This window comes from Canis aureus, chromosome 3 (assembly GCF_053574225.1).
Source record: "Canis aureus isolate CA01 chromosome 3, VMU_Caureus_v.1.0, whole genome shotgun sequence".
NCBI classification, from domain to species: domain Eukaryota; kingdom Metazoa; phylum Chordata; class Mammalia; order Carnivora; family Canidae; genus Canis; species Canis aureus.
In genome coordinates, this window is record NC_135613.1 from 57,204,543 (window position 1) to 57,220,047 (window position 15,505).

A 15,505-nucleotide genomic window follows, 5' to 3' on the forward strand; every position below is an offset into this window, starting at 1 on the left:
CCTGATCATAAAAACCATATTTGACCACTTTTCTGAAAACAAGAAAAACAAATTACATGACATAAATTTGTAATAATTTAGTTCTTTTTTGTATATTTTTTATTGGAGTTCAATTTGCCAACATACAGCACAACACCGAGTGCTCATCCCATCAAGTACCCCCTCAGTTCCCGTCACCCAGTCACCCCAACCCCCCACCCACCTCCCTTTCCACCACCTCTTGTTCGTTTCCCAGAGTTAGGAGCCTCTCATGTTCTGTCTCCCTCTCTGATATTTCCCACTCATTTTCTCTCCTTTCCCCTTTAGCCCCTTTCACTACTTTTTGTATTCCCCAAATGAATGAGACCATACAATGTTTGTCCTTCTCCGATTGACTTACTTCACTCAGCATAATACCCTCCAGTTCCATCCACGTCGAAGCAAATGGTGGGTATTTGTCGTTTCTAATGGCTGAGGAATATTCCATTGTATACATAGACCACGTCTTCTTTATCCATTCATCTTTCGATGGACACCGAGGCTCCTTCCACAGTTTGGCTATTGTGGACATTGCTGCTAGAAACATCGGGGTGCAGGTGTCCCGGCGTTTCATTGCATCTGAATCTTTGGGGTAAATCCCCAGCAGTGCAATTGCTGGGTCGTAGGGCAGGTCTATTTTTAACTCTTTGAAGAACCTCCACACAGTTTCCAGAGTGGCTGCACCAGTTCACATTCCCACCAACAGTGTAAGAGGGCTCCCCTTTTCTCCGCATCCTCTCCAACATTTGTGGTTTCCTGCCTTGTTAATTTTCCCCATTCTCACTGGTGTGAGGTGGGATCTCATTGTGGTTTGGATTTGTAGTTCCCTGATGGCACGTGATGTGGAGCATTTTCTCATGTGTTTGTTGCCATGTCTGTGTCTTCCTCTGTGAGATTTCTGTTCATGTCTTTTGCTCAGTTCATGACTGGATTGTTTGTTTCTTTGCTGTTGAGTTTAATAAGTTCGTTTTAGATCTTGGAAACTAGCCCTTTATCTGATACGTCATTTGCAAATATCTTCCCCCATTCTGTAGGTTGTCTTTCAGTTTTGTTGACTGCTTCTTTTGCTGTGCTTTTGATTTTGATGAAGTCCCAATAATTCCTTTTTGCTTTTGTTTCCCTTGCCTTTGTGGATGTATCTTGCAAGAAGTTGCTGTGGCCAAGTTCACAAAGGGTGTTGCCTGTGTTCTCTAGGATTTTGATGGAATCTTGTCTCACATTTAGATCTTTCATCCATTTTGAGTTTATCTTTGTGTCTGATGTAAGAGAATGGTCTAGTTTCGTTCTTCTGCACGTGGCTGTCCAATTTTCCCAGCACCATTTATTGAAGAGACTGTCTTTCTTCCAGTGGATAGTCTTTCTTGCTTTGTCGAATATTAGTTGACCATAGAGTTGAGGGTCCACTTCTGGGTTCTCTATTCTGTTCCATTGATCTATGTGTCTGTTTTTGTGCCAGTACCACACTGTCTTGATGACCACAGCTTAGTACTACAACCTGAAATCTGGCATTGTGATGACCCCGGCTCTGGTTTTCTTTTTCAATATTCCACTGGCTATTTGGGGTTCTTTTCGGATTCCACACAAGTCTGAAGATGATTTGATCCAACTCTCTGAAAAAAGTCCATGGATTTTGATAGGGATTGCATTACATGTGTAAATTGCCCTGGGTAACATTGACAATTTCACAATATTAATTCTCCCAATCCATGAGCACGGAATACTTTTCCATCTCTTTGTGTCTTCCTCAATTTCTTTCAGAAGTGTTCTGTAGTTTTTAGGGTATAGGTCCTTTACCAGTTTGGTTAGGTTTATTCCCTAGGTGTCTTATGCTTTGGGGTGCAATTATAAATGGGATTGACTCCTTAATTTCTCTTTCTTCAGTCTCATTGTTAGTGTATAGAAATGCCACTGACTTCTGGGCATTGATTTTGTATCCTGCCACGCTGCCAAATTGCTGTATGAGTTCTAGCAATCTTGGGGTGGAGTCTTTTGGGTTTTCTATGTACAGTAGCATGTCATCTGCAAAGAGGGAAAGTTTGACTTCTTCTTTGCCAATTTGAATGCCTTTTATTTCTTTCTGTTGTCTGACTGCTGAGGCTAGGACTTCCAGTACTATGTTGAATAGCAGTGGTGAGAGTGGACATCCCTGTCTTGTTCCTGATCTTAGGGGAAAGGCTCCCAGTGCTTCCCCATTGAGAATGATATTTGGTGTGGGCTTTTCGGAGATGGCTTTTAAGATGCTGAGGAATGTTCCCTCTATCCCTACACTCTGAAGAGTTTTGATCAGGAATGGATGCTGGATTTTGTCAAATGCTTTCTCTGCATCTATTGAGAGGATCATATCATTCTTGTTTTTTCTCTTGTTGATATGATCTATCACATTGATTGCTTTACGAGTGTTGAACCAGACTTGCATCCCAGGGATAAATTCCACTTTGTCATGGTGAATAATCTTCTTAATGTACTGTTGGATCCTATTAGCTAGTATCTTGTTGAGAATTTTTGCATCCATGTTTATCAGGGATATTGGTCTATAATTCTCCTTTTTGGTGGGGTCTTGTCTGGTTTTGGAATTAAGGTGATGCTGGCCTCATAGAACGAATTTGGATTGAATTTGGAAGTACTCCATCTCTTTCTATCTTTCCAAACAGCTTTAGTAGAATAGGTATGGTATCTTCTTTAAACGTTTGATAGAATTCCCCAGGGAAGCCATCTGGCCCTGGACTTTTGTGTCTTGGGAGGTTTCTGATGACTGCTTCAATTTCCTCCCTGGTTATTGGTCTATTCAGGTTTTCTATTTCTTCCTGCTCCAGTTTTGGTAGTTCGTGATTTTCCAGAAACGCGTCCATTTCTTCTAGATTGCCTAATTTATTGGTGTATAGCTGCTCATAATATGTTTTTAAAATCATTTGTATTTCCTTGGTATTGCTTGTGATCTCTCCTTTTTCATTCGTGATTTTATTAATTTGAGTCTTTTCTCTTTTGTTTTTAATAAGGCTGGCTAATGGTTTATCTATCATATTTATTCTTTCAAAGAACCAACTCCTGGCTTTGTTGATCCGTTCCACAGTTCTTCTGGACTCTACTTCATTGAGTTCTGCTCGAATCTATATTATACTCTTCTTCTGCTGGGTGTAGGTTTTATTTGCTGTTCTTTCTCCAGTTCCTTTAGGTGCAAGGTTAGCTTGTGTATTTGAGCTTTTTCCAGTTTTTTGAGGGATGCTTGTATTGCGATGTATTTCCCTCTCAGAACTGCTTTTGCTGTATCCCAAAGATTTTGAACAGTTGTATCTTCATTTTCATTAGTTTCCAAGAATCTTTTTAATTCTTCTCTAATTACCTGGTTGACCCTTTCATCTTTTAGCAGGATGATCTTTAACATCCACGTGTTTGAATTTCTTCCAAATTTCTTCTTGTGATTTAGTTCTAGTTTCAAAGCATTATGGTCTGAAAACTTGCAGGGGATGATCCCAATCTTTTGGTATCGGTTAAAACCTGATTTGTGACCCAGTATGTGGTCTACTCAGGAGAAAGTTCCATATGCACTTGAGAAGAACATGTATTCAGTTGCATTTGGATGTAAAGTTCTGTAAATATCTGTGAAATCCATCTGGTCCAGTGTATCATTTAAAGCTCTTGTTTCTTTGGAGATGTTGTGCTTAGAAGATCTGTCATTTGTAGAAAGCACCATGTTGACGTATCCCAGTATTAGTGTATTATTATCTAACTTTGTGTTTATTTTGGTTATTAATTGATTGATATACTTGGCAGCTCCCACATTACGGACATAAATATTCATGATTGTTAGGTCCTCTTGTTGGATAGGCCCTTTAAGTATGATATAGTGTCCCTCTTCATCTCTTACTAGTCTTTGGGATAAACTTTAATTTATCTGATATGAGGATGGCTACCCCTGCTTTCTTTTGAGGACCATTTGAATGGTAAATGGTTCTCCAACCTTTCATTTTCAGGCTGCAGGTGTCCTTAGGTCTAAAATGAGTCTCTTAGGATGCCTGGGTGGCTCAGTGGTTGGGCATCTTTGGCTCAGGCGTGATCCTGGAGTCTCGGGATCAGGTCCCGCATCAGGCTTCCTGCATGGAGTCTGCTTCTCCCTCTGCCTGTGTCTCTGCCTCTGTGTGTGTGTGTGTGTGTGTGTCTCATGAATAAATAAATAAGATCTAAAATAAATAAATAAATAAAATGAGTCTATTGTAGACAATAAATAGATGGGTCTTGCTTTTTTATCCAGTCTGAAACCCTGCGTCTTTTGATGGGATCATTAAGCCCATTCATGTTCAAAGTTACTATTGAAAGATATGAATTTAGTATCATAATACAGTCCCTGTTTTTGTGGCTTATTTCTTTGGGCTTCCTCTTTCTTTTACAGGGTCCCTGTTAATATTTCTTGCAGAGCTGGTTTGGTGGTCACATATTCTTTCAGTTTCTGCCTATCTTGGAAGCTCTTTATGTCTCCTTCTATTCTGAACGAGAGCCTTGCTGGATAGAATATTGTTGGCTGCATGTTCTTCTCATTTAGGACCCTGAATATATCCTGCCAGCCCTTTCTGGCCGGCCAGGTCTCTGTGGACAGGTCTGCTGTTAATCTAATAGTTCTCCCCATATAAGTTAGGGATCTCTTGTCTCTTGCTGCTTTAAGGATTTTCTCTTAATCTTTGGAATTTGCAAGTTTCACTACTAAATGTCAAGGTGTTGAATGGTTTTTATTGATTTTAGGGAGGATCTCTCTATCTCCTGGATCTGAATACCTGTTTCCCTCCCCAAATTAGGGAAGTTCTCAGCTATGATTTGTTCAAATATGCCTTCTGGTTCTCTGTCCCTTTCAGCGCCCTCTAAAACCCCAATTAAATGCAGGTTTTTCCTTCTGAGGCTGTCATTTATTTTCCTTAACCTTTCCTTCATGGTCTTTTAATTGTTTTTCTCTTTTTTCCTGAGCTTCCTTCCTTGCCACCAACTTGTCTTCTATGTCACTCACTCTTTCTTCTACCTCGTTAACCCTCATCGTTAGGACCTCCAGTTTGGATTGCATCTCATTTAATTGATTTTTAATTTTGGCCTGATTAGATCTAAATTCTGCAGTTATTAAGTCCCTTGAATCCTTTATGCTTTTTTCCAGAGCCACCAGTAGCTTTATAATTGTGCTTCTGAATTGGTTTTCTCACATCGAATTGTTATCCAAATTCTGTAACTCTGTGCCGGAGGGTACTGTTTCTGATTCTTTCTTTTGTGGTGAGTTCTTCTTTCTAGTCATTTTGCTCAGTGCAGAGTGGCCAGAAACGAGTTGTACTTGTGAGAAGCGCAAACTCTTCTCTCTGTTGCGTTCCAGCTGTTCTCTCTTTAAATCTCAAGTCGAAAAAAAAGAAAAAAAAAACTCAAGTCGAATTCGTAGGTTTTCAGGATGATCTGAAAGTTATCTAGGTAGTTGGTGGGGACAGGTGACTTGGGGACCTTACTCCTCCACCATCTTGCCCCACCCCCCTAATAATTTAGTTCTTAAGGGTGTCTTAATTTTATTACCGATGCAAACATTGCCAGCCCAAGGGTCAGGATCTCGTCCTGTGGTCTCAATCATAGTTAAATCCAAGCGCCTCTCGTATGTTGCAGACCATCTCCTTTCCCATTGGTTTTCTCGGGTTTTCATTCCGGCCATGCGAAGAAATATTTGTCAAGATAGAAGAAAGTATTTCGTTTAACGGTTTATGGGCTGGATCTGTGACTTTGCCTTGCAGGAAGGAGGATGGCAGACCTCCAGGCTTTGTAAAGAGTAAACCTGCCTTGAGGTAAGGGGCAGCCTCCTTCCCCACCCGCCCCTACTTGCGAAACAAACCCCACCACCTTCCTCGCCACTGTGTCTTGAGGATGTTAGCGACATCACGTACTGGAGAGTACTTAGCTCATGGAGATGCTGCATGAGGTCTTTGCTGAAGGCGGAGGATGGCTGTGCAGAGGGTCTAGACAGGGACAGAAGACGGTCTGCAAATGAGAAACACAAGATGAGCTGGACTTAGCGACTGTCTGTCCTGTCCGCTAAGGACGTGGACCCGATGGCGCCCAAGGCGCATCCAGCACCAGGGTCCCCTGGGCGGAAGTGGCCGCAGCTCCTAGGCCAGCGGGGGTGGTGGGGGGTTCGGGGGCCTTCTTCTCCGTGCTCTCTGGGCACAGGCAGGTCCTCTCCGTCCAGTCCTGCCCGGCGGCCAGCAGGTGGCGCCCAAAGCTCAGAATGGGCTTCGGGGCTGGGGGGGCGGGGGGAGCGTTGAGAGCTCCCCGGCAAAACAAAAGGGGTCCTTTCCACTCCTGCCCGCTTCCAGCTCCCTCCCTCCCCTCCATCACTACTAGGTCCGGAGGGTCAGGTCTTGGAGGCGGAATCCTGGAGTGCAAACCCTCTTCGGCTGAAGAAAGTTCTGCTATTTTTAAGCGGGTGAAGCCTGCCCCGGTGTCAGGGGCGCCCCGAGCCCCTTCTGAGGCTGGAGGCCAACGTGGACGGAGCTGCAGGGCAGCCTCCAGAATCCAAGGCTGAGATCCGACTGGAGAGGATGCTGGGGTGCAGCCGCTGAATGCCACAACGGGGGGCCAGCAGAGTGCTCCCCCCACCCCCACCCCTATGGGTGCTCCGGGTTCAGGCGGACCGGCAGTTCTCCAGCTGGGCTAGGAGCAAAGCCTGCTAGGGCAGCGGCCACAGCCCAGCTGAGAGCATGCCTTGCATCCCACCCCCTTCTCTCACCTTGGGGGAGGGGGGCTTTCTCCTTGGGGACGCAGAGGGGCCTTGCCCTGCACACAGCCACCTGCACCTGGAGACCTGGGGAGCAAGGGTAAAGAGGCCGCTGGACATCATCCAAACTCTCGGAGAAGAACGTCCTTGCCTTCCTGCTTCGGCTCACTAAGTATTAACTGAGTACCTACTGTATGGGGGGGGGGGGGGCTTTGCTAAGCCTGTTTGGGGTGGAGGAATGGGGGAGGAGATATCCAAAGAAAAAAGTGAGTAAGATATGACCTCTGACCTCATGGAGTTCACAGTAGGAGGGGTGCTGACAAGGATGGGAGAAAGGCAGCTTCAAACACTCACTTCAAACACTCACAAAAGCCAGGCCCAGGTATAGAAGAGGAAGAGGAGGAAGAGGAAGAGGAGGAGGTTTGGGTCACTTCTGCCTTTAGTGGAGTCCAGGGGATGTTGCACATGCAGAAGAGCCCCAGCCTGTTTTTGTTCCCAGAGAGAACAGAGGTACAAAGGCAAGAATCCTGGAAACTGTTTGCTGGAGGGGGAGGGTGGGAGAGGACAGGTGATGCAAGAGTGGCCAGGTGAACGACCCAAGAGGCTCACAGTCCAGAGGTGCTGCCTGAGGACCTGGCTCCCCAGGGGTCCTCTTCTTCACGAGAAGAGATGCAGGTCCAGGCAACCATGGAAGCTCAAGCCTCAGGAGTGTGTCTGTGGCCCAAGGCCAGGGTGAGCAGGATCTATTGGGCAGAGGGGACTTCCCCCCTTTCCTTACCTTATTATTCCCTCCAGGTCACATATGCGTCTCTTCAGCTCCCTGGTTAAGGATGGAAGTGCCTGGATAGAGACTGACATTGTGCACTTTGCGGGTATGTCTCTGGACGAGGCCAGTGGCTTCCTCTCTCTCTCTCTCTCTCTCCCTCTCTCTCCCTCTCTCTCCCTCTCTCTCCCTCTCTCTCCCTCACCTTGGGGCAGCAACACATTTTGGGCTCCTAGCCTCTGCTTCTGACCTTCCTTCTCAGCTTGGTCCCCGGATAGCTGCATCTCTGCCACTGTTAGTTACCAAGAGGTCCTTCCTAAGGAACCCTTAGGCAGGTGGGTCCCCAGAGTGCCAGCACCCTTCCTGGGCCACCAGTAGAACTGGACCACGATAACCGGTGGATTTTTGCCTGCGTCTTCAACGTGGGCTCTAACCAGTTTAGGTCAAGCGGCCAGATCCTGGGTGGGAGAAGGAATATCTGAAGCTCCCTCCACACACCTTGACAACTGCTCGCCCTCAGGGAAGCACCAGCTGGACTCCAGAATGGTCCAGCTTTATCTCAGAGCACCCTACTGCACACAGGAGCACTGTGAACTCCCAGTCACCTTCTGTTTCCTCATATTAATTGCCAGTGGAGGGCAGATTGAAGCTCCTACCCCATGTAGCCAGGGACCTTAGGTGTGCTGATCCAGGTGCGCTAACCCCCCAGCAGGTATTGCCTCTTTAGCAATGCTAAAGTTAGGTGAAGCCCACCCACCCCAGGGGAGCTTTGAGGGTCTGCTGAGCACTGCCCAGGGAGATCTACTGAGAGAAAGAGCCTCAAGGACGCACCAATTGGGGAAGGCAAAGGTTAGGAGGGGTGGAGGGGTGTCTCTGGCACAGTCATTAATTAAGCAAACAAGCTTATGCACTGTGTTTATGCTTTCAGCACCATCAGAGTCACTTTTATTTCTACTGAAGGAGGAGGATGAATTTTGAGTTGTTCATCTTAAATCTTCAAGACAAACTGGGCTGTTACAAGATTTGAATACAAACAGAGCTCCTTTAAGAACAGCTGAATAAGCCTACTGTTGGGTGTTTTATATTTACTGATACACATCTTTAGGCATCGTGAATCTGAAATAACTACCAGAGGCTCCTTAATGTCCATGAAAAGGAGAGTAAAATATTACTTCTACTGGTATTATTTTGATATGGGGGGGGGGGGGGAGTCCTCTCTTTCTAAAAGAAAAAAAAAGCCCAGCTGTTTCTTGTACAGAGGAACTGAGAAATAATATTAGCTTTGAAATTTATTTTTTCCTTTAATCTAAAATCTTACTAGGAAGACAGATACAAGTTTTTCAACATTCTTTTTTTTAAGATTGTATTTATTTATTTGAGGGAGAGAGAGAGAGAGCATAAGTGGGGTTAGGGGCAGAGGAAGAAGCAGACTCCTCGTTGAGCAGGAATCCTGACAAGGAGCTCAATCCCAAGATCTGAAGATCATGACCTGAACCAAAGGCAGGCACTTAACTGACTGAGAAACCGAGGATCCTGTTTTTCTTTTTCCCTTTTTTTCTTTTTTTTTAAGATTTTATTTATTGATTCATGAGAGACACAGAGAGAGGCAGAGACGTAGCCAGAGGGAGAAGCAGGCTCCCTGTGGGGAGCCCGATGCAGAACTCGATCCCAGGACCACGGGGTCGTGACCTGAGCCAAAGGCAGACACTCAACTGCTGAGCCACCCAAGAGCCCCAAGTTGGGATATTTTTTTTAAACAAAGTATCATCTTACTAATACAAACACACACATAAACTATAAACCACTAAGAAGTATCTAAGTCGGGGATCCCTGGGTGGCACAGCGGTTTAGCGCCTGCCTTTGGCCCAGGGCGCGATCCTGGAGACCCGGGATCGAACCCACATCAGGCTCCCGGTGCATGGAGCCTGCTTCTCCCTCTGCCTGTGTCTCTGCCTCTCTCTCTCTCTCTCTCTGTGTGACTATCATAAATAAATAAAAATTAAAAAAAAAGTCAATGTCATTGGAAAAAAAAAAGAAGAAAAGGAGCTAGTCTATAAAAAAAAAAAAAAAAAAAAAAGGAAGTATCTAAGTCATAACCAGCAGGTGGCTATTCAACACCAGGGTTGACAAAATGCTTAAAGATGGGAGGCATCCTCACAGGCAAAGGCTCCTCCCCCACGACACACACTATAATAACTTTCAAATTTCTCTCCTCCTCAAGGACTGACAAGCGGTCCACTCAAGATGAAGTAGGTGATCTAGTGCTTTTCAAACAGGTCAAAATTCTCATGATGTAAGGATTTATTTCTGGATAGGTGTCATGCGAGGCAGGATCCAAGCCTCCCAAAAGCTAAAATGGCCATGAACACTAATGAAGAGACTTTTACAGAAATTGCATCTGCAACATTACGGATTCTTACAGCTACTCTTGAAAGAGTAGTGATAAGGGCCACTTGACTGAATTCAAACTACATGATTATCACATAGTTTAGAATACAGTTTGGAGCGATCTAACGAGCAGAAGGAAAGGCAAGAATTCTTTAGAGGAAGACAGCTGGAGTTTCTGCAATTTTTACATACTTTTTCCAGCATTCGATCAAAAAGCACTAGTCAAGCCAAGAGACAGGACTATAGACAGAAGTGCAAAGGAAAAAAAGCCAAAGGGGAAAAAAAATCACAAATGATACAGATTAAAGTTAACAAAACAGAATCTGTAAGATAACAAATTATTGCAGGAGTGGAGAGAAAGTTTAGGAAAATAAGCAAAAGGGTTTAAAAAGTTCACCACAGACCCATAATCTGATTAAAGAAATAAGTCTAATTGAAACAGTAGCACTGTGCATTGCAGTAGCTGAGATATGATTTCAGTCAGTGGATAGACAGCAGAAAAATACAGCAGAAAACTGGGTTAATAAACCTGAGACAGTTCTACAGATGACAGCCACATAGAAGTAGAGAAAGAATCAAAAACATTAAACAAAGGGCATTAGTATGCTGAGCACAGCAGCCCTGTTCCGGGAGCTAAGGTTACATCAGTGAGCAAAACAGGAGCAGGGAGATCGTCCTTATAGAGCCGAGAGCTAATGAAGTAAAATATATAATATGTCAGATGGTGATACAGGCTAGAGAGATGGAGAAAGGACAAAGAGGGGGAGAAGAAGACTCATAGGAGGGTTATGATTTTTAAAATATTTTATTTATTTGAGAGCAAGAGAGTGAGACAGAGCATGAGCACAGGCGAAGGGCAGAGGGAGAAGCAGGCTCCACGTTGAGCAGGGAGCCCAACTCGGGGCTCAATCCCAGGACCCTGAGATCATAACCTGAGCCAAGGGCAGACACCTAACAGACTGAGCCACCCAAGTGCCCCTATAATTTTAAATAAAGTCTTCAGAGGAGACCTCAGAGAGAAGGTGACATTTCAGCAAGGCCTTGAAGGAGGAAGGCATGAGACGTACCTATAGCTTGGGGAGTAGGGGAAAAAAAGTAGAGGAAGAAATAAGTAAAAACGTCCCAAGGTGGGAGCACGTGTGGCCTAGTTTTGGGTAACAATGAGTGAAGAAGAGGAAAACGGGTCAATGGGTGAAGCCGAAGAAGGAATAAGAACCACATGGTACAGGACCTAATGAAGCTCCAGTGGGAACTTTGGCTTTACACTGAATGAGGCAGGAGACGTTGAAGTCTTGGGCAGAGAAGTGACACCACCAGGCTAATGTTTAAATGTTAAATGGCACCTCTCTGGGTATTGCATCAAGAATATACTGTAGACTTGCTTGAGTTGACAGGAACTGATATCTTTGCTTGAAAACAAATTTAAAAAAATGTTGACTAGGATAGAAATTAAGAGGGAAGAAAGAGTACATGGCAAACCCCAGAACCTCAGGGAAATACGGGGTGTTTGGATTCAGGGACCTGGTGGTGACGAAGCAGATGATGAAGTTCTTGTTAATATTCTAATGCCTGGGACCCTAGGAGTTCTTGGGATCTGGTGATGGAATGACGAAGTTCTTGCTGCAGTCACCTGGCAGCTGGCATGTCAGAAAGGCCAGGACTGTGTGCATCAGGGTCGCCTCTTCTACATAGCGACATGGAAAGTACTAGGAATTCCAGAACTGTGGGGACAGCACAAGGACTGTTGCTGATGCCCATGGAAAACTGAACAAGGACGTCAAGTTCAGATCCTTAATGTATTGCTTCAAGGTGACTGCAACTCAGAGACTTTCTTTTTTTTTTAAGAATTTATTTATTTATTCATGAGAGACATGGAGAGAGAGAGGCAGAGACACAGGCAGAGGGAGAAGCAGGCTCCATGCAGGGGCCCGACGTGGGACTGGATCCCAGGACTCCGGGATCACGACCTGGGCTGAAGGCAGGCGCTCAACCGCTGAGCCACTCAGGTATCCCAACTCAGAGACTTTCTGTGGCCGGGTCAGAGTCCCTTACCTTTCGTAAAGCATCCACTTGGACACAAAAAGGAAGGTTCCATGTGATTTTGTGAACTGAAGAAAGCCACAGGTTGGGAGCAACTGGGACTCAACTCATTCAAATAGGATATCAGGGAGCATTTGCAGGCTGCAGGTAGACCCAAACCCTCCTGACATGCTCCGGACTTAGCCTCCCTATGCCAGACCCAACCACGGCTGTGTATCCTGCTTGAAAACAAAAACACAGAGACAAAGATGTTCAGTCAAACCAACATTTACTCAAGGGTTAGAAACCTGGAGATCTACTGTGTTGGTCGGGAAGCCACCAATGGAACGTTTGCAAAGACATTTGGCAGTAACTTACTCAGTAGACCTTACAAAGTGGGGTCCCCCCAAGTGCAGGGAACCAGCACTGTCTCCGTCCTGCTGTTTTGGAGCTGCCCGGAGCCTCGTATTGCATTTAAGAAGCCACTAGTCTGGCTCCAAATGCTTGACTTCTCTTGGTCAGCCCTCTGTTATTAAAAGCTCTTACATAATAAATTGTTTTATTTGTACCAGAATGTTGTGCCCAAGATTGCGAATCCGAGAAACCACCAAGGAGCCGACACCGATGCAAACACACGAGGGTTTATTACAAGCTCGAGCTTGGGTCCAAGTGCACCCGACACAGCGGAGCAGGGACTTGGACCCCGAGACTAAGAGGCGTAGCAGCTTTATAGGGGCCAGAGGCCCATGGGATACGCAGAAAGTTGCACAGTCATCGGTCCGCACGCAGGTGGCCGATTGAATTACACCTTACCCTATAGTATCCACTTGAGCTGGCCTATTACTTTGGTCAGAATTGGCGCGCAGTTTTGGCGGGCACAAGGCAGGATTACATTGTTATAAGCCGATTTCCGATTAGGGTGTGCCCAGCGGCTTGACTGGAGGGGGGCAGCGCCTTAAGCAATAAGCAGGTCATGTGGGGGTCATATGGGAGGTGGCTTGTGTAGCACAAAATGGAGTTAGTCCTGCTCTGCTTGTCCAGGGGTAGGGGATTTTTGTTAAATTTCCTGGGTCCCACACAGAACTGTTAAGTATCATGGCATATGTCTTATTTAGACAGTTGGGCTATTTCCTGAAAAAGAAAGTTCATAGAACACTATCTTCTGACTAGCCCCATTAGGTGAAATTCCGGAGTTAAGCAGATTCCCAAGAAACACAGTCATGCTCCTGGCATCCATCCGTTAGAGATGCTGAGGAGCTGCTCCTCCCTGGCTTAGAGGTGCTGTCACTGCCTCGCCAGAGGAAGGCTCCATGCAAAAAATAATAATAATAGCAATTTCCCTCAGACCCAATCCCTATCCACCACAAGCTGGGAATTAGGGTGGGATCCCAGGGGTCCAGGTGTAAGGTGTAAAATCAGACTCTGAAAGAGAACCTTACCTGCTGATGGGATTCAGAATTTGTGTATTTATATAAGCAATAATCTACAGACTGCTTATGGAAATTTTTGAGGATGATCAATCAATGGAAGAGAAACATGACGTCAGGCTGAATCTATCTGCATATGTGGACTTTTTTTTTTATTAAGATTTTATTTATTTATTCCTGAGAGACACAGAGAGAGGCAGAGACACAGGCAGAGGGAGAAGCAGGCTCCCTGTGGGGACTCCGATACGGGACTCCATCCCAGGAACCCCGGGGTCACGTCCTGAGCCGAAAGCAGATGCTCAACCCCTGAGCCCCCCAGGCACCCCCGCAGTGTGTGGACTTAACAGAGATTCTGCATTTGCACGTGTGGGTGAGATTCTCACACTTGGTTCTGTTGGATGACACGTCGTCAGATCCGTCCGATGACGCAAAGGAAGTTCAGATGCTATAAAACTCTTGACATGTTGCAGAAGGGCTTCAAAGATCTGGGACAGAAAAATGCTGGGTTAGTTCCATCACAAATATCCCACCCGCCCGAACTCACACTACATCCCCTGGGAGGACCTAAAAGATTGTTCTTTACCAGAATTGAAGAGGCAATATCCTCTAAGTGAGATTTACTGAGTGTTCAATAAAAACAACTAGTATATTTACACTCACACACATACACACACACATACAAACTGGGGATTGTTTGTGCCTGTGAATTTTAATTCAAGACAAATTTCTAGATAAATTAAAATCACTCAGTAATTACCTGAATTTTGCATTAGCCCAGGGAGCCATCCCAACTAGGGATTCGATAAAGTACATTTAAGTGACATCATAACACCACACAACAATTCATGATTTTAAGTATTTGTCAGAGAGATAGATGCATCTTAAAAATTCCCAATCCAGGGCACCTGGGAGGCTCAGCAGTTGAGCATCTCCCTTCGGCTCAGGGCATGACCCTGGAGTCCTGAGATGGAGTCCCACATCCAGCTCCCTGCAGGAAGCCTGTTTCTCCCTCTGCCTGTGTCTCTGCCTCCCTGTGTGTGTCTCATGAATAAATAGATAAGTCTTTAAAAAAAATTCCTATCCAAATGAATGGAGTAAGTCTGTCAATCCACATATACTGCAATATTATCTGACATTTATAAGAAGCAGTTTATAAAGTTATTAATTATTGAATTGTAAAAATTTTTATTAAAGTCATGTACCTATTCACATACTTTTAAGTACTAATGTGTATATAGGGATTTATCTGACCTATATAGTAAGTGTAAAGATTTTAGGAAAGGCCACAACAATCTTCTAAAAAGATCTAAAGTCTTGAGCAAACTTAAGTAGCAAGTTGGCATTTTTATTTCCCACTATGGAAAAAATCACAAGATGATGTACAGCCATTCCTTAACTCCAAAATTTACACAGTCATTTAATTTTGCAAAAGGATTGCCTTGATGAGAACAATTAGATGAATCTGAATTAAAATGTAATTCCCTAGGGATGCCTGAGTGGCTCAATCAGTTATGCAACGGACTCTTGGTTATGACCTCAGGGTCCTGAGGTGGGGCCCACATAGGGCTCCATTATATGTATATAATTCCCTCATTTTGCTTTTGCTAAGTAATATTAAAACCATCTATATTATGATTAAAAGTCCCAATAGAAATGAGTTTCTGGGGCACCTGGGTGGTTCAGTGGGTTAAGCGTCTGCCTAGGGTTCAGGTCATGATCTCAGGGTCCTGGGATCGAGTCCCAGGTCAGGGTCCCTGCTCAGCAGTGAGCCTGCTTCCTCGTCTCCCTCTGTCCCTCCTCACTGCTCCTGTGCTCTCTCGCTCTCTCGCTCTCTCCCTCAAATAAATAAATTAATTAAATATTTTTTAAAAATTAATAGAAGAGTTTCTTAGGCTCAGTTAGTGGAGTATGGGACTCTTCATCTAGAAGTTGTAGGTTCGAGCCCCATATTGGGTGTAGAGACTACTTAAAAATAAAATCATTTTTTTAAGTTTCTTAAAAGTCTTTTAATTAATAGTTAGCCTGATACAAATTTATATATTTGTTCTTCTTTTTTTTAAAAAAAAAGTCTTGATAAGACTAGATTTATTTAATATAAACAGCTGCTCTTTATTCTAAGATTACATCTACTAGTATTTTTTTGATGGTCAACTGTTCATTCTT

The 15,505-nt window shown here is 44.5% G+C and overlaps 1 long non-coding RNA gene across 1 annotated transcript; it reads left to right on the forward strand.

Moving 5' to 3' along the window:
* Window positions 1-6,288: 6,288 nt before the first annotated feature.
* On the forward strand, window positions 6,289-12,489 carry LOC144311061 (uncharacterized). Its single transcript, XR_013376654.1, has 3 exons — window positions 6,289-6,917; window positions 7,541-7,617; window positions 8,437-12,489. It is a non-coding gene; the product is annotated as an uncharacterized LOC144311061 (long non-coding RNA).
* The last annotated feature ends 3,016 nt before the right edge of the window (window positions 12,490-15,505 follow it).